Raw genomic sequence first — 17,100 nt, forward strand, 5'->3', positions numbered from 1 at the left:
GCCCTTCTATCAAAACCTCCCCATCAACTGTCCAACCTCAATAACCCAACACATCAATCTTTCCCTCTCTTCCACATCTTTTTTTTTATTGTTCCTTTATTTAACTAGGCATGTCAGATAAGAACAAATTCGTATTTACAATGACAGCCTACCCCGGCCAAACCCTTACCCAGACGACGCTGGGCCAATTGTACACCACCCTATGGGACTCCCAATCACGGCCGGTTGTGATACAGCCTGGAAGCAAGTGCTTGATAGGAAGCCCAATAGCCATCATCACTGTTACATCCTCAGAAAGCATGAGCTCCTGAGTTGGGAAAATCTTGTGCAATACACCGACGCATGTCTTGTATTCAAGATCCTAAATGGCCTGGCTCCCCCTCCACTCAGTTTTGTTAAACAGAAAACCCAAACATATGACAGCAGATCCACAAGGTCTGCCATGAGAGGTGACTATATAGTTCCCTTAAGGAAAAGCACCTTTAGTAAATGCACTTTCTCTGTGAGAGCTTCCCATGTCTGGAATACACTGCCATCAGACACACATAACTGCACCACCTATCACACTTTCACAAAATGTATGAATACACGGCTAAAGGTCAATCAGATTTGTGATCATAATCCCTAGCTGTGTGTTGCCGCTTTCCATGTTGTCTGTTGTCTGTAGCTTGTGAGGTGTGGAAACACTTTGTTGCTTTTCTGAATGTTGTCTTGCTGCTTTTTGTCCTATGTTTCTCTGTCTGTATGCTATGTCTTGCTTGTCCTATGTTGCTCTGCGTGTGCTCACTGCTCAATGATTGTCTATATTGTAATTGTTTTTAATAACCTGCCCAGGGACTGCGGTTGAAAATTAGCCGGCTGGCTAAAACCGGCACTTTTACTGAAACGTTGATTAATGTGCACTGTCCCTGTAAAAATAAAATAAACTCAACCTCAATCAAACCAAGGCCTATAGTGACGCATCTTGCACTGAGACGTAGCGCCTTAGACCGCTGCGCCACCCGTGAGCCCACTACCGGTACTTACAACAACGCATCAACAAATGACAGTTCTTCACTGTTTCATCAATCAGACAGAAACCATTTGCATGCTTGTCAACCAGATTCAATGACCAGTTCAATGTACAATGTCCTACATGCAACAAAGCATACACCACCTCAATCCTTCCTAAATTGAATCTTGGTCCACCAACCTTTCTTTGGAGGGCTCTGTCCCATCTATCATAATGGCTTTAATCTTACATTTGGCCTAACTTCTACCCAGTGGAGCACGAATATCCATTTTACAGTGCATTCAGAAAGTATTCAGACCCCTTGACTTTCCTCACATGCTGTTACATAGCACCCATATTCTAAAATTGATTAAATATTTTTTTTAATCATCAATCTACACACAATACCCAATAATGACAAAGCAAAAACAGGATTTTAGAAATGGAAATATGTTTTTCAACTGTCCATCCAAAGCCAATGCCTTGTCTACTAGGGCGCACAACTCTTTGCTGCTGTCACTGTTATGTGGTCAAACTTAGGGAGAATCTCAACTGGTTTGCCAACTCATCCGTCCTCTCCTCAACATCTTTTGAATAGGGTCAAAGGTAACCGAGGAGAGGAAATGTGGAAACAAATAAGCTTGTATGAAATGACTCTTTATTCACTTCAATCCCATCACGCAAACTGTGTTTACAAGGGTGGAATCCCAAATTAAATCTGTAACAAGGTAAAAAGACATTTAGATAGTTGTGCTAGACATTTTATAGATACAATTAAAAGTAACACATCGTTATTAAATATGTGCATGTTTTTCTTCTCCGAGTAAACCACAGCTGGTTTCGAAGGAGGTGTGGCAGATTTCAAAACTCTTCTGAGAAGGACTCAACAGGATACTCTTGAGCTTCCTCTTCTTCTTTGGTATTATGGCGTTTGCACATTTTGTTTGTGCATACCGCCACCTAATGTGCTTGGTCGATCATGTTACATTTTGTGATGCAAAAACAAAGGGGGGAAAGGATAACAATTGCACCACCAATGAACCATTAACCAGTTGAAGCTAGGGGGGCGCTATTTCATTATTGGATAAAAAAAACGTGCCCGTTTTAAGCGCAATATTTTGTCACAAAAAGATGCTCGACTATGCATATAATTGCCAGCTTTGGAAAGAAAACACTCTGACGTTTTCAAAACTGCAAAGATATTATCTGTGGGTGCCCCAGAACTGATCTTAGAGGCGAAACCAAGATGCAACTTCAAACAGGAAATGAGCAGGATTTTTGAGGCTCTGTTTTCCATTGTCTCCTTATATGGCTGTGAAAGCGCCACGAATTAGCCTGCCCTTTCTATCGTTTCTCCAAGTTGTCTGCAGCATTGTGACGTATTTGTAGGCATATCATTGGAAGATTGGCCATAAGAGACTACATTTACCAGGGGTCCGCCCAGTGTCCTTTGTTGAAATTGTTGCGTAATCTCCAAGCTGCTCGCATTTATCCATGTGATTGAGACAGAGAGGAGACTTCCAGGAATGATATATCATGAAGAGATATGTGAAAAACACTTTGAGGATTGATTCTAAACAACGTTTACCATGTTTCAGTCAATATTATGGAGTTAATGTGGAAGAAAGTTTGGCGTTTGGATGAATGAATTTTCGTTTTTTTTTTGGTAGCCAAACATGACGCAGAAAACGGACCGATTTCTCCCGCACAACTAATCTTTCAGGAAAACTGAACATTTGCTATCTAACTGAGAGTCTCCTCATTGAAAACATCCGAGGTTCTTCAAAGGTAAATGATTTATTGAATGTTTTTGCTGGTTTTTGTGAAAATGTTGCCTGCTAATGCTAACGCTAAATGCTAATGCTAAATGCTAACGCTCAATGCTAACGCTAAATGCTAGTTTGCTATGGTTGAGAAGCATATTTTGAAAATCTGAGATGACAGTGTTGTTAACAAAAGGCTAAGCTTGAGAGCAAATAGATTAATTTCATTTCATTTGCGATTTTCATGAATAGTTAACGTTGCGTTATGGTAATGAGCTTGAGGCTGTATTCACGATCCCGGTTGCGGGATGGCTCAACGCAAGAAGTTAAGCATCTCCAATCCAAAATTAAATCTAGAATCAGCTTCCTATATTGCAACAAAGCATCCTTCAATCATGCTGCCAAACATACCCTCGTAAAACTGACCATCCTTGCCGATCCTAGACTTCGGTGATGTCATCTATAAAATAGCCTCCAACACTCTACTCAACAAACTGGATGCAGTCTATCACAGTGCCATCCGTTTTGTCACCAAAGCCCCATACACTACCCACCATCGCGACCTGTATGCTCTCGTTGGTTGGCCCTCGCTTCATACTCGTCGCCAAACCCACTGGCTACAGGTTATCTACAAGTCTCTGCTAGGTAAAGACCCGCCTTATCTCAGCTCACTGGTCACCATAGCAGCACCCACTCGTAGCACGCGCTCCAGCAGGTATATCTCACTGGTCACCCCCAAAGCCAATTCCTCCTTTGGTCGTCTTCCCTTACAGTTCTCTGCTGCCCATGACTGGAACAAATTGCAAAAATCTCTGAAGCTGGAGACTCACATCTCCCTCACTAGCTTTAAGCACCAGCTGTCAGAGCAGTTTACAGATCACTGCACCTGTACTTAGCCTATCTGTAAACAGCCCATCTATCTACCTACCTCGTCCCCATATTGGTGTTTATTTATTTATTTTGCTCCTTTGCACCCCAGTATCTCTACCTGCACATTCATCTTCTGCCGATCAACCATTCCAGTGTTTAATTTCTATATTGTAATTACTTCGCCACCATGGCCTATTTATTTCCTTAACTTACCTCATTTGCACTCACTGTGTATATACTTTTTTGTTTTATTTAGTTCTACTGTATTATTGACTGTATGTTTTGTTTATTCCATGTGTAACTCTGTTGGTGTATGTGTCAAATTGCTGTCCCTGGGTGGGGTGCGTCACCTGAGTGGGTTGAGTCACTGATGTGATCATCCTGTCTGGGTTGGCGTCCCCCCCTTGGGTTGTGCCGTGGGGGAGATCTTTGTGGGCTATACTCAGCCTTGTCTCAGGATGGTAAGTTGGTGGTTGAAGATATCCCTCTATTGGTGTGGGGGCTGTGCTTTGGCAAAGTGGGTGGGGTTATATCCTTCCTGTTTGGCCCTGTCCGGGGGTGTCCTCGGATGGGGCCACAGTGTCTCCTGACCCCTCCTGTCTCAGCCTCCAGTATTTATGCTGCAGTAGTTTATGTGTCGGGGGGGCTAGGGTCAGTTTGTTATATCTGGAGTACTTCTCCTGTCCTATTCGGTGTCCTGTGTGAATTTAAGTGTGCTCTCTCTAATTCTCTCTTTCTCTCTTTCTTTCTCTCTCTCGGAGGAGGACATGAGCCCTATGACCATGCCTCAGGACTACCTGACATGATGACTCCTTGCTGTCCCCAGTCCACCTGGCCGTGCTGCTGCTCCAGTTTCAACTGTTCTGCCTTATTATTATTGGACCATGCTGGTCATTTATGAACATTTGAACATCTTGGCCATGTTCTGTTATAATCTCCACCCGGAACAGCCAGAAGAGGACTGGCCACCCCACATAGCCTGGTTCCTCTCTAGGTTTCTTCCTAGGTTTTGGCCTTTCCAGGGAGTTTTTCCTAGCCACCATGCTTCTACACCTGCATTGCTTGCTGTTTGGGGTTTTAGGCTGGGTTTCTATACAGCACTTTGAGATATCAGCTGATGTACGAAGGGCTATATAAATAAATTTGATTAGATTTTATTTGAAATTGCTACGCTTTATCTTGGCCAGGTCGCAGTTGCAAATGAGAACTTGTTCTCAACTAGCCTACCTGGTTAAATAAAGGTGAAATATTTTTTTTAAATAAAATATTAAACACCACCAACTAACCCTCCACCTCTATACCCCTATTAAACCCCACCAACTAACCCTCCCCCTCTATACCCCCTATTAAACACCACCAACTAACCCTCCACCTCTATACCCCTATTAAACACCACCAACTAACCCTCCACCTCTATACCACTATTAAACACCACCAACTAACCCTCCACCTCTATACCCCTATTAAACACCACCAACTAACCCTCCACCTCTATACCCCTATTAAACACCACCAACTAACCCTCCACCTCTATACCACTATTAAACACCACCAACTAACCCTCCACCTCTATACCCCTATTTAACACCACCAACTAACCCTCCACCTCTATACCACTATTAAACACCACCAACTAACCCTCCACCTCTATACCCCTATTAAACACCACCAACTAACCCTCCACCTCTATACCCCTATTTAACACCACCAACTAACCCTCCACCTCTATACCCCTATTAAACACCACCAACTAACCCTCCACCTCTATACCCCTATTTAACACCACCAACTAACCCTCCACCTCTATACCACTATTAAACACAACCAACTAACCCTCCACCTCTATACTCCTATTAAACACCACCAACTAACCCTCCACCTCTATACCCCTATTAAACACCACCAACTAACCCTCCACCTCTATACCCCTATTAAACACCACCAACTAACCCTCCACCTCTATACCCCTATTAAACACCACCAACTAACCCTCCATCTCTACACCCCTATTAAACACCAACAAATAACCCTCCACCTCTATACCCCTATTTAACACCACCAACTAACCCTCCACCTCTATACCACTATTAAACCCACCAACTAACCCTCCACCTCTATACCCCTATTTAACACCACCAACTAACCCTCCACCTCTATACCCCTATTTAACACCACCAACTAACCCTCCACCTCTATACCCCTATTTAACACCACCAACTAACCCTCCACCTCTATACCCCTATTAAACACCACCAACTAACCCTCCACCTCTATACCCCTATTAAACACCACCAACTAACCCTCCACCTCTATACCCCTATTAAACACCACCAACTAACCCTCCACCTCTATACCCCTATTAAACACCACCAACTAACCCTCCACCTCTATACCCCTATTTAACACCACCAACTAACCCTCCACCTCTATACCCCTATTAAACACCACCAACTAACCCTCCACCTCTATACCCCTATTTAACACCACCAACTAACCCTCCACCTCTATACCCCTATTAAACATCACCAACTAACCCTCCACCTCTATACCACTATTAAACACCACCAACTAACCCTCCACCTCTATACCACTATTTAACACCACCAACTAACCCTCCACCTCTATACCCCTATTAAACACCACCAACTAACCCTCCACCTCTATACCCCTATTTAACACCACCAACTAACCCTCCACCTCTATACCACTATTAAACACCACCAACTAACCCTCCACCTCTATACCCTATTAAACACCACCAACTAAACCTCCACCTCTATACCCCTATTTAACACCACCAACTAACCCTCCACCTCTATACCCCTATTAAACACCACCAACTAACCCTCCACCTCTATACCCCTATTTAACACCACCAACTAACCCTCCACCTCTATACCACTATTAAACACAACCAACTAACCCTCCACCTCTATACCCTATTAAACACCACCAACTAACCCTCCACCTCTATACCCCTATTAAACACCACCAACTAACCCTCCACCTCTATACCCCTATTAAACACCACCAACTAACCCTCCACCTCTATACCCCTATTAAACACCACCAACTAACCCTCCATCTCTATACCCCTATTAAACACCAACAAATAACCCTCCACCTCTATACCCCTATTTAACACCACCAACTAACCCTCCACCTCTATACCACTATTAAACCCACCAACTAACCCTCCACCTCTATACCCCTATTTAACACCACCAACTAACCCTCCACCTCTATACCCCTATTTAACACCACCAACTAACCCTCCACCTCTATACCCCTATTTAACACCACCAACTAACCCTCCACCTCTATACCCCTATTAAACACCACCAACTAACCCTTCTATACCCCTATTAAACACCACCAACTAACCCTCCACCTCTATACCCCTATTAAACACCACCAACTAACCCTCCACCTCTATACCCCTATTAAACACCACCAACTAACCCTCCACCTCTATACCCCTATTTAACACCACCAACTAACCCTCCACCTCTATACCCCTATTAAACACCACCAACTAACCCTCCACCTCTATACCCCTATTTAACACCACCAACTAACCCTCCACCTCTATACCCTATTAAACACCACCAACTAACCCTCCACCTCTATACCACTATTAAACACCACCAACTAACCCTCCACCTCTATACCACTATTTAACACCACCAACTAACCCTCCACCTCTATACCCCTATTAAACACCACCAACTAACCCTCCACCTCTATACCCCTATTAAACACCACCAACTAACCCTCCACCTCTATACCCCTATTAAACACCACCAACTAACCCTCCACCTCTATACCCCTATTAAACACCACCAACTAACCCTCCACCTCTATACCCCTATTAAACACCACCAACTAACCCTCCACCTCTATACCACTATTTAACACCACCAACTAACCCTCCACCTCTATACCCCTATTTAACACCACCAACTAACCCTCCACCTCTATACCCCTATTAAACACCACCAACTAACCCTCCACCTCTATACCCCTATTAAACACCACCAACTAACCCTCCACCTCTATACCCCTATTAAACACCACCAACTAACCCTCCACCTCTATACCCCTATTAAACACCACCAACTAACCCTCCACCTCTATACCCCTATTAAACACCACCAACTAACCCTCCACCCCTATACCACTATTTAACACCACCAACTAACCCTCCACCTCCATACCCCTATTTAACACCACCAACTAACCCTCCACCTCTATACCCCTATTAAACACCACCAACTAACCCTCCACCTCTATACCCCTATTAAACACCACCAACTAACCCTCCACCTCTATACCCCTATTAAACACCACCAACTAACCCTCCACCTCTATACCCCTATTAAACACCACCAACTAACCCTCCACCTCTATACCACTATTAAACACCACCAACTAACCCTCCACCTCTATACCCCTATTAAACACCACCAACTAACCCTCCACCTCTATACCACTATTAAACACCACCAACTAACCCTCCACCTCTATACCACTATTAAACACCACCAACTAACCCTCCACCTCTATACCACTATTAAACACCACCAACTAACCCTCCACCTCTATACCACTATTAAACACCACCAACTAACCCTCCACCTCTATACCACTATTAAACACCACCAACTAACCCTCCACCTCTATACCACTATTAAACAAACACCACCAACTAACCCTCCACCTCTATACCCCTATTAAACACCACCAACTAACCCTCCACCTCTATACCACTATTACATACCACCAACTAACCCTCCACCTCTATACCCCTATTAAACACCACCAACTAACCCTCCACCTCTATACCCCTATTTAATACCACCAACTAACCCTCCACCTCTATACCCCTATTTAACACCACCAACTAACCCTCCACCTCTATACCCCTATTAAACACCACCAACTAACCCTCCACCTCTATACCCCTATTAAACACCACCAACTAACCCTCCACCCTATACCCCTATTAAACACCACCAACTAACCCTCCACCTCTATACCACTATTAAACACCACCAACTAACCCTCCACCTCTATACCCCTATTTAACACCACCAACTAACCCTCCACCTCTATACCCCTATTAAACACCACCAACTAACCCTCCACCTCTATACCACTATTTAACACCACCAACTAACCCTCCACCTCTATACCCCTATTTAACACCACCAACTAACCCTCCACCTCTATACCCCTATTAAACACCACCAACTAACCCTCCACCTCTATACCCCTATTAAACACCACCAACTAACCCTCCACCTCTATACCCCTATTTAACACCACCAACTAACCCTCCACCTCTATACCCCTATTAAACACCACCAACTAACCCTCCACCATTATACCCCTATTTAACACCACCAACTAACCCTCCACCTCTATACCCCTATTAAACACCACCAACTAACCCTCCACCTCTATACCCCTATTAAACACCACCAACTAACCCTCCACCTCTATACCCCTATTAAACACCACCAACTAACCCTCCACCTCTATACCCCTATTAAACACCACCAACTAACCCTCCACCTCTATACCCCTATTAAACACCACCAACTAACCCTCCACCTCTATACCCCTATTTAACACCACCAACTAACCCTCCACCTCTATACCACTATTAAACACCACCAACTAACCCTCCACTACTATACCCCTATTAAACACCACCAACTAACCCTCCACCTCTATACCCCTATTTAACACCACCAACTAACCCTCCACCTCTATACCCCTATTAAACACCACCAACTAACCCTCCACCTCTATACCCCTATTTAACACCACCAACTAACCCTCCACCTCTATACCCCTATTAAACACCACCAACTAACCCTCCACCTCTATACCCCTATTAAACACCACCAACTAACCCTCCACCTCTATACCCCTATTAAACACCACCAACTAACCCCTCCACTCTATACCCCTATTAAACACCACCAACTAACCCTCCACCTCTATACCCCTATTAAACACCACCAACTAACCCTCCACCTCTATACCCCTATTAAACACCACCAACTAACCCTCCACCTCTATACCCCTATTTAACACCACCAACTAACCCTCCACCTCTATACCCCTATTAAACACCACCAACTAACCCTCCACCTCTATACCCCTATTTAACACCACCAACTAACCCTCCACCTCTATACCCCTATTAAACACCACCAACTAACCCTCCACCTCTATACCACTATTAAACACCACCAACTAACCCTCCACCTCTATACCACTATTTAACACCACCAACTAACCCTCCACCTCTATACCCCTATTAAACACCACCAACTAACCCTCCACCTCTATACCCCTATTAAAACACCACCAACTAACCCTCCACCTCTATACCCCTATTAAACACCACCAACTAACCCTCCACCTCTATACCCCTATTAAACACCACCAACTAACCTCCACCTCTATACCCCTATTAAACACCACCAACTAACCCTCCACCTCTATACCACTATTTAACACCACCAACTAACCCTCCACCTCTATACCCCTATTTAACACCACCAACTAACCCTCCACCTCTATACCCTATTAAACACCACCAACTAACCCTCCACCTCTATACCCCTATTAAACACCACCAACTAACCCTCCACCTCTATACCCCTATTAAACACCACCAACTAACCCTCCACCTCTATACCCCTATTAAACACCACCAACTAACCCTCCACCTCTATACCCCTATTAAACACCACCAACTAACCCTCCACCCCTATACCACTATTTAACACCACCAACTAACCCTCCACCTCCATACCCCTATTTAACACCACCAACTAACCCTCCACCTCTATACCCCTATTAAACACCACCAACTAACCCTCCACCTCTATACCCCTATTAAACACCACCAACTAACCCTCCACCTCTATACCCCTATTAAACACCACCAACTAACCCTCCACCTCTATACCCCTATTAAACACCACCAACTAACCCTCCACCTCTATACCACTATTAAACACCACCAACTAACCCTCCACCTCTATACCCCTATTAAACACCACCAACTAACCCTCCACCTCTATACCACTATTAAACACCACCAACTAACCCTCCACCTCTATACCACTATTAAACACCACCAACTAACCCTCCACCTCTATACCACTATTAAACACCACCAACTAACCCTCCACCTCTATACCACTATTAAACACCACCAACTAACCCTCCACCTCTATACCACTATTAAACACCACCAACTAACCCTCCACCTCTATACCACTATTAAACAAACACCACCAACTAACCCTCCACCTCTATACCCCTATTAAACACCACCAACTAACCCTCCACCTCTATACCACTATTACATACCACCAACTAACCCTCCACCTCTATACCCCTATTAAACACCACCAACTAACCCTCCACCTCTATACCCCTATTTAATACCACCAACTAACCCTCCACCTCTATACCCCTATTTAACACCACCAACTAACCCTCCACCTCTATACCCCTATTAAACACCACCAACTAACCCTCCACCTCTATACCCCTATTAAACACCACCAACTAACCCTCCACCTCTATACCCCTATTAAACACCACCAACTAACCCTCCACCTCTATACCACTATTAAACACCACCAACTAACCCTCCACCTCTATACCCCTATTTAACACCACCAACTAACCCTCCACCTCTATACCCTATTAAACACCACCAACTAACCCTCCACCTCTATACCACTATTTAACACCACCAACTAACCCTCCACCTCTATACCCCTATTTAACACCACCAACTAACCCTCCACCTCTATACCCCTATTAAACACCACCAACTAACCCTCCACCTCTATACCTATTAAACACCACCAACTAACCCTCCACCTCTATACCCCTATTTAACACCACCAACTAACCCTCCACCTCTATACCCCTATTAAACACCACCAACTAACCCTCCACCATTATACCCCTATTTAACACCACCAACTAACCCTCCACCTCTATACCCCTATTAAACACCACCAACTAACCCTCCACCTCTATACCCCTATTAAACACCACCAACCAACCCTCCACCTCTATACCCTATTAAACACCACCAACTAACCCTCCACCTCTATACCCCTATTAAACACCACCAACTAACCCTCCACCTCTATACCCCTATTAAACACCACCAACTAACCCTCCACCTCTATACCCCTATTTAACACCACCAACTAACCCTCCACCTCTATACCACTATTAAACACCACCAACTAACCCTCCACCTCTATACCCCTATTAAACACCACCAACTAACCCTCCACCTCTATACCCCTATTTAACACCACCAACTAACCCTCCACCTCTATACCACTATTAAACACAACCAACTAACCCTCCACCTCTATACTCCTATTAAACACCACCAACTAACCTCCACCTCTATACCCCTATTAAACACCACCAACTAACCCTCCACCTCTATACCCCTATTAAACACCACCAACTAACCCTCCACCTCTATACCCCCTATTAAACACCACCAACTAACCCTCCATCTCTATACCCCTATTAAACACCACCAAATAACCCTCCACCTCTATACCCTATTTAACACCACCAACTAACCCTCCACCTCTATACCACTATTAAACCCACCAACTAACCCTCCACCTCTATACCCCTATTTAACACCACCAACTAACCCTCCACCTCTATACCCTATTTAACACCACCAACTAACCCTCCACCTCTATACCCCTATTTAACACCACCAACTAACCCTCCACCTCTATACCCCTATTAAACACCACCAACTAACCCTCCACCTCTATACCCCTATTAAACACCACCAACTAACCCTCCACCTCTATACCCCTATTAAACACCACCAACTAACCCTCCACCTCTATACCCCTATTAAACACCACCAACTAACCCTCCACCTCTATACCCCTATTTAACACCACCAACTAACCCTCCACCTCTATACCCCTATTAAACACCACCAACTAACCCTCCACCTCTATACCCCTATTTAACACCACCAACTAACCCTCCACCTCTATACCCCTATTAAACACCACCAACTAACCCTCCACCTCTATACCACTATTAAACACCACCAACTAACCCTCCACCTCTATACCACTATTTAACACCACCAACTAACCCTCCACCTCTATACCCCTATTAAACACCACCAACTAACCCTCCACCTCTATACCCCTATTAAACACCACCAACTAACCCTCCACCTCTATACCCCTATTAAACACCACCAACTAACCCTCCACCTCTATACCCCTATTAAACACCACCAACTAACCCTCCACCTCTATACCCCCTATTAAACACCACCAACCAACCCTCCACCTCTATACCACTATTTAACACCACCAACTAACCCTCCACCTCTATACCCCTATTTAACACCACCAACTAACCCTCCACCTCTATACCCCTATTAAACACCACCAACTAACCCTCCACCTCTATACCCCTATTAAACACCACCAACTAACCCTCCACCTCTATACCCCTATTAAACACCACCAACTAACCCTCCACCTCTATACCCCTATTAAACACCACCAACTAACCCCTCCACCTCTATACCCCTATTAAACACCACCAACTAACCCTCCACCCCTATACCACTATTTAACACCACCAACTAACCCTCCACCTCCATACTATTTAACACCACCAACTAACCCTCCACCTCTATACCCCTATTAAACACCACCAACTAACCCTCCACCTCTATACCCCTATTAAACACCACCAACTAACCCTCCACCTCTATACCCCTATTAAACACCACCAACTAACCCTCCACCTCTATACCCCTATTAAACACCACCAACTAACCCTCCACCTCTATACCACTATTAAACACCACCAACTAACCCTCCACCTCTATACCCCTATTAAACACCACCAACTAACCCTCCACCTCTATACCACTATTAAACACCACCAACTAACCCTCCACCTCTATACCACTATTAAACACCACCAACTAACCCTCCACCTCTATACCACTATTAAACACCACCAACTAACCCTCCACCTCTATACCACTATTAAACACCACCAACTAACCCTCCACCTCTATACCACTATTAAACACCACCAACTAACCCTCCACCTCTATACCACTATTAAACAAACACCACCAACTAACCCTCCACCTCTATACCCCCTATTAAACACCACCAACTAACCCTCCACCTCTATACCACTATTACATACCACCAACTAACCCTCCACCTCTATACCCCTATTAAACACCACCAACTAACCCTCCACCTCTATACCCCTATTTAATACCACCAACTAACCCTCCACCTCTATACCCCTATTTAACACCACCAACTAACCCTCCACCTCTATACCCCTATTAAACACCACCAACTAACCCTCCACCTCTATACCCCTATTAAACACCACCAACTAACCCTCCACCTCTATACCCCTATTAAACACCACCAACTAACCCTCCACCTCTATACCACTATTAAACACCACCAACTAACCCTCCACCTCTATACCCCTATTTAACACCACCAACTAACCCTCCACCTCTATACCCCTATTAAACACCACCAACTAACCCTCACCAACTAACCCTCCACCTCTATACCCCTATTTAACACCACCAACTAACCCTCCACCTCTATACCCCTATTAAACACCACCAACTAACCCTCCACCTCTATACCCCTATTAAACACCACCAACTAACCCTCCACCTCTATACCCCTATTTAACACCACCAACTAACCCTCCACCTCTATACCCCTATTAAACACCACCAACTAACCCTCCACCATTATACCCCTATTTAACACCACCAACTAACCCTCCACCTCTATACCCCTATTAAACACCACCAACTAACCCTCCACCTCTATACCCCTATTAAACACCACCAACTAACCCTCCACCTCTATACCCCTATTAAACACCACCAACTAACCCTCCACCTCTATACCCCTATTAAACACCACCAACTAACCCTCCACCTCTATACCCCTATTAAACACCACCAACTAACCCTCCACCTCTATACCCCTATTTAACACCACCAACTAACCCTCCACCTCTATACCACTATTAAACACCACCAACTAACCCTCCACTACTATACCCCTATTAAACACCACCAACTAACCCTCCACCTCTATACCCCTATTTAACACCACCAACTAACCCTCCACCTCTATACCCCTATTAAACACCACCAACTAACCCTCCACCTCTATACCCCTATTTAACACCACCAACTAACCCTCCACCTCTATACCCCTATTAAACACCACCAACTAACCCTCCACCTCTATACCACTATTAAACACCACCAACTAACCCTCCACCTCTATACCCCTATTAAACACCACCAACTAACCCTCCACCTCTATACCCCTATTAAACACCACCAACTAACCCTCCACCTCTATACCCCTATTAAACACCACCAACTAACCCTCCACCTCTATACCCCTATTAAACACCACCAACTAACCCTCCACCTCTATACCCCTATTAAACACCACCAACTAACCCTCCACCTCTATACCCCTATTTAACACCACCAACTAACCCTCCACCTCTATACCCCTATTTAACACCACCAACTAACCCTCCACCTCTATACCACTATTACATACCACCAACTAACCCTCCACCTCTATACCCCTATTAAACACCACCAACTAACCCTCCACCTCTATACCCCTATTAAACACCACCAACTAACCCTCCACCTCTATACCACTATTAAACACCACCAACTAACCCTCCACCTCTATACCCCTATTAAACACCACCAACTAACCCTCCACCTCTATACCACTATTACATACCACCAACTAACCTTCCACCTCTATACCCCTATTAAACACCACCAACTAACCCTCCACCTCTATACCCTATTAAACACCACCAACTAACCCTCCACCTCTATACCACTATTAAACACCACCAACTAACCCTCCACCTCTATACCCCTATTAAACACCACCAACTAACCCTCCACCTCTATACCACTATTAAACACCACCAACTAACCCTCCACCTCTATACCACTATTAAACACCACCAACTAACCCTCCACCTCTATACCACTATTAAACACCACCAACTAACCCTCCACCTCTATACCCCTATTAAACACCACCAACTAACCCTCCACCTCTATACCCCTATTTAACACCACCAACTAACCCTCCACCTCTATACCCCTATTAAACACCACCAACTAACCCTCCACCTCTATACCCCTATTAAACACCACCAACTAACCCTCCACCTCTATACCCCTATTAAACACCACCAACTAACCCTCCACCTCTATACCCCTATTAAACACCACCAACTAACCCTCCACCTCTATACCCCTATTAAACACCACCAACTAACCCTCCACCTCTATACCCCTATTAAACACCACCAACTAACCCTCCACCTCTATACCCCTATTAAACACCACCAACTAACCCTCCACCTCTATACCCTATTAAACACCACCAACTAACCCTCCACCTCTATACCCCTATTAAACACCACCAACTAACCCTCCACCTCTATACCCCTATTAAACACCACCAACTAACCCTCCACCTCTATACCACTATTAAACACCACCAACTAACCCTCCACCTCTATACCCCTATTAAACACCACCAACTAACCCTCCACCTCTATACCCCTATTAAACACCACCAACTAACCCTCCACCTCTATACCCCTATTAAACACCACCAACTAACCCTCCACCTCTATACCCCTATTAAACACCACCAACTAACCCTCCACCTCTATACCCCTATTAAACACCACCAACTAACCCTCCACCTCTATACCCCTATTAAACACCACCAACTAACCCTCCACCTCTATACCCCTATTAAACACCACCAACTAACCCTCCACCTCTATACCCCTATTAAACACCACCAACTAACCCTCCACCTCTATACCCCTATTAAACACCACCAACTAACCCTCCACCTCTATACCCCTATTAAACACCACCAACTAACCCTCCACCTCTATACCCCTATTAAACACCACCAACTAACCCTCCACCTCTATACCCCTATTAAACACCACCAACTAACCCTCCACCTCTATACCCCTATTAAACACCACCAACTAACCCTCCACCTCTATACCCCTATTAAACACCACCAACTAACCCTCCACCTCTATACCCCTATTAAACACCACCAACTAACCCTCCACCTCTATACCCCTATTAAACACCACCAACTAACCCTCCACCTCTATACCCCTATTAAACACCACCAACTAACCCTCCACCTCTATACCCCTATTAAACACCACCAACTAACCCTCCACCTCTATACCCCTATTAAACACCACCAACTAACCCTCCACCTCTATACCACTATTAAACACCACCAACTAACCCTCCACCTCTATACC

This window comes from Oncorhynchus keta, chromosome 1, assembly GCF_023373465.1.
Source record: "Oncorhynchus keta strain PuntledgeMale-10-30-2019 chromosome 1, Oket_V2, whole genome shotgun sequence".
NCBI lineage: Eukaryota > Metazoa > Chordata > Actinopteri > Salmoniformes > Salmonidae > Oncorhynchus > Oncorhynchus keta.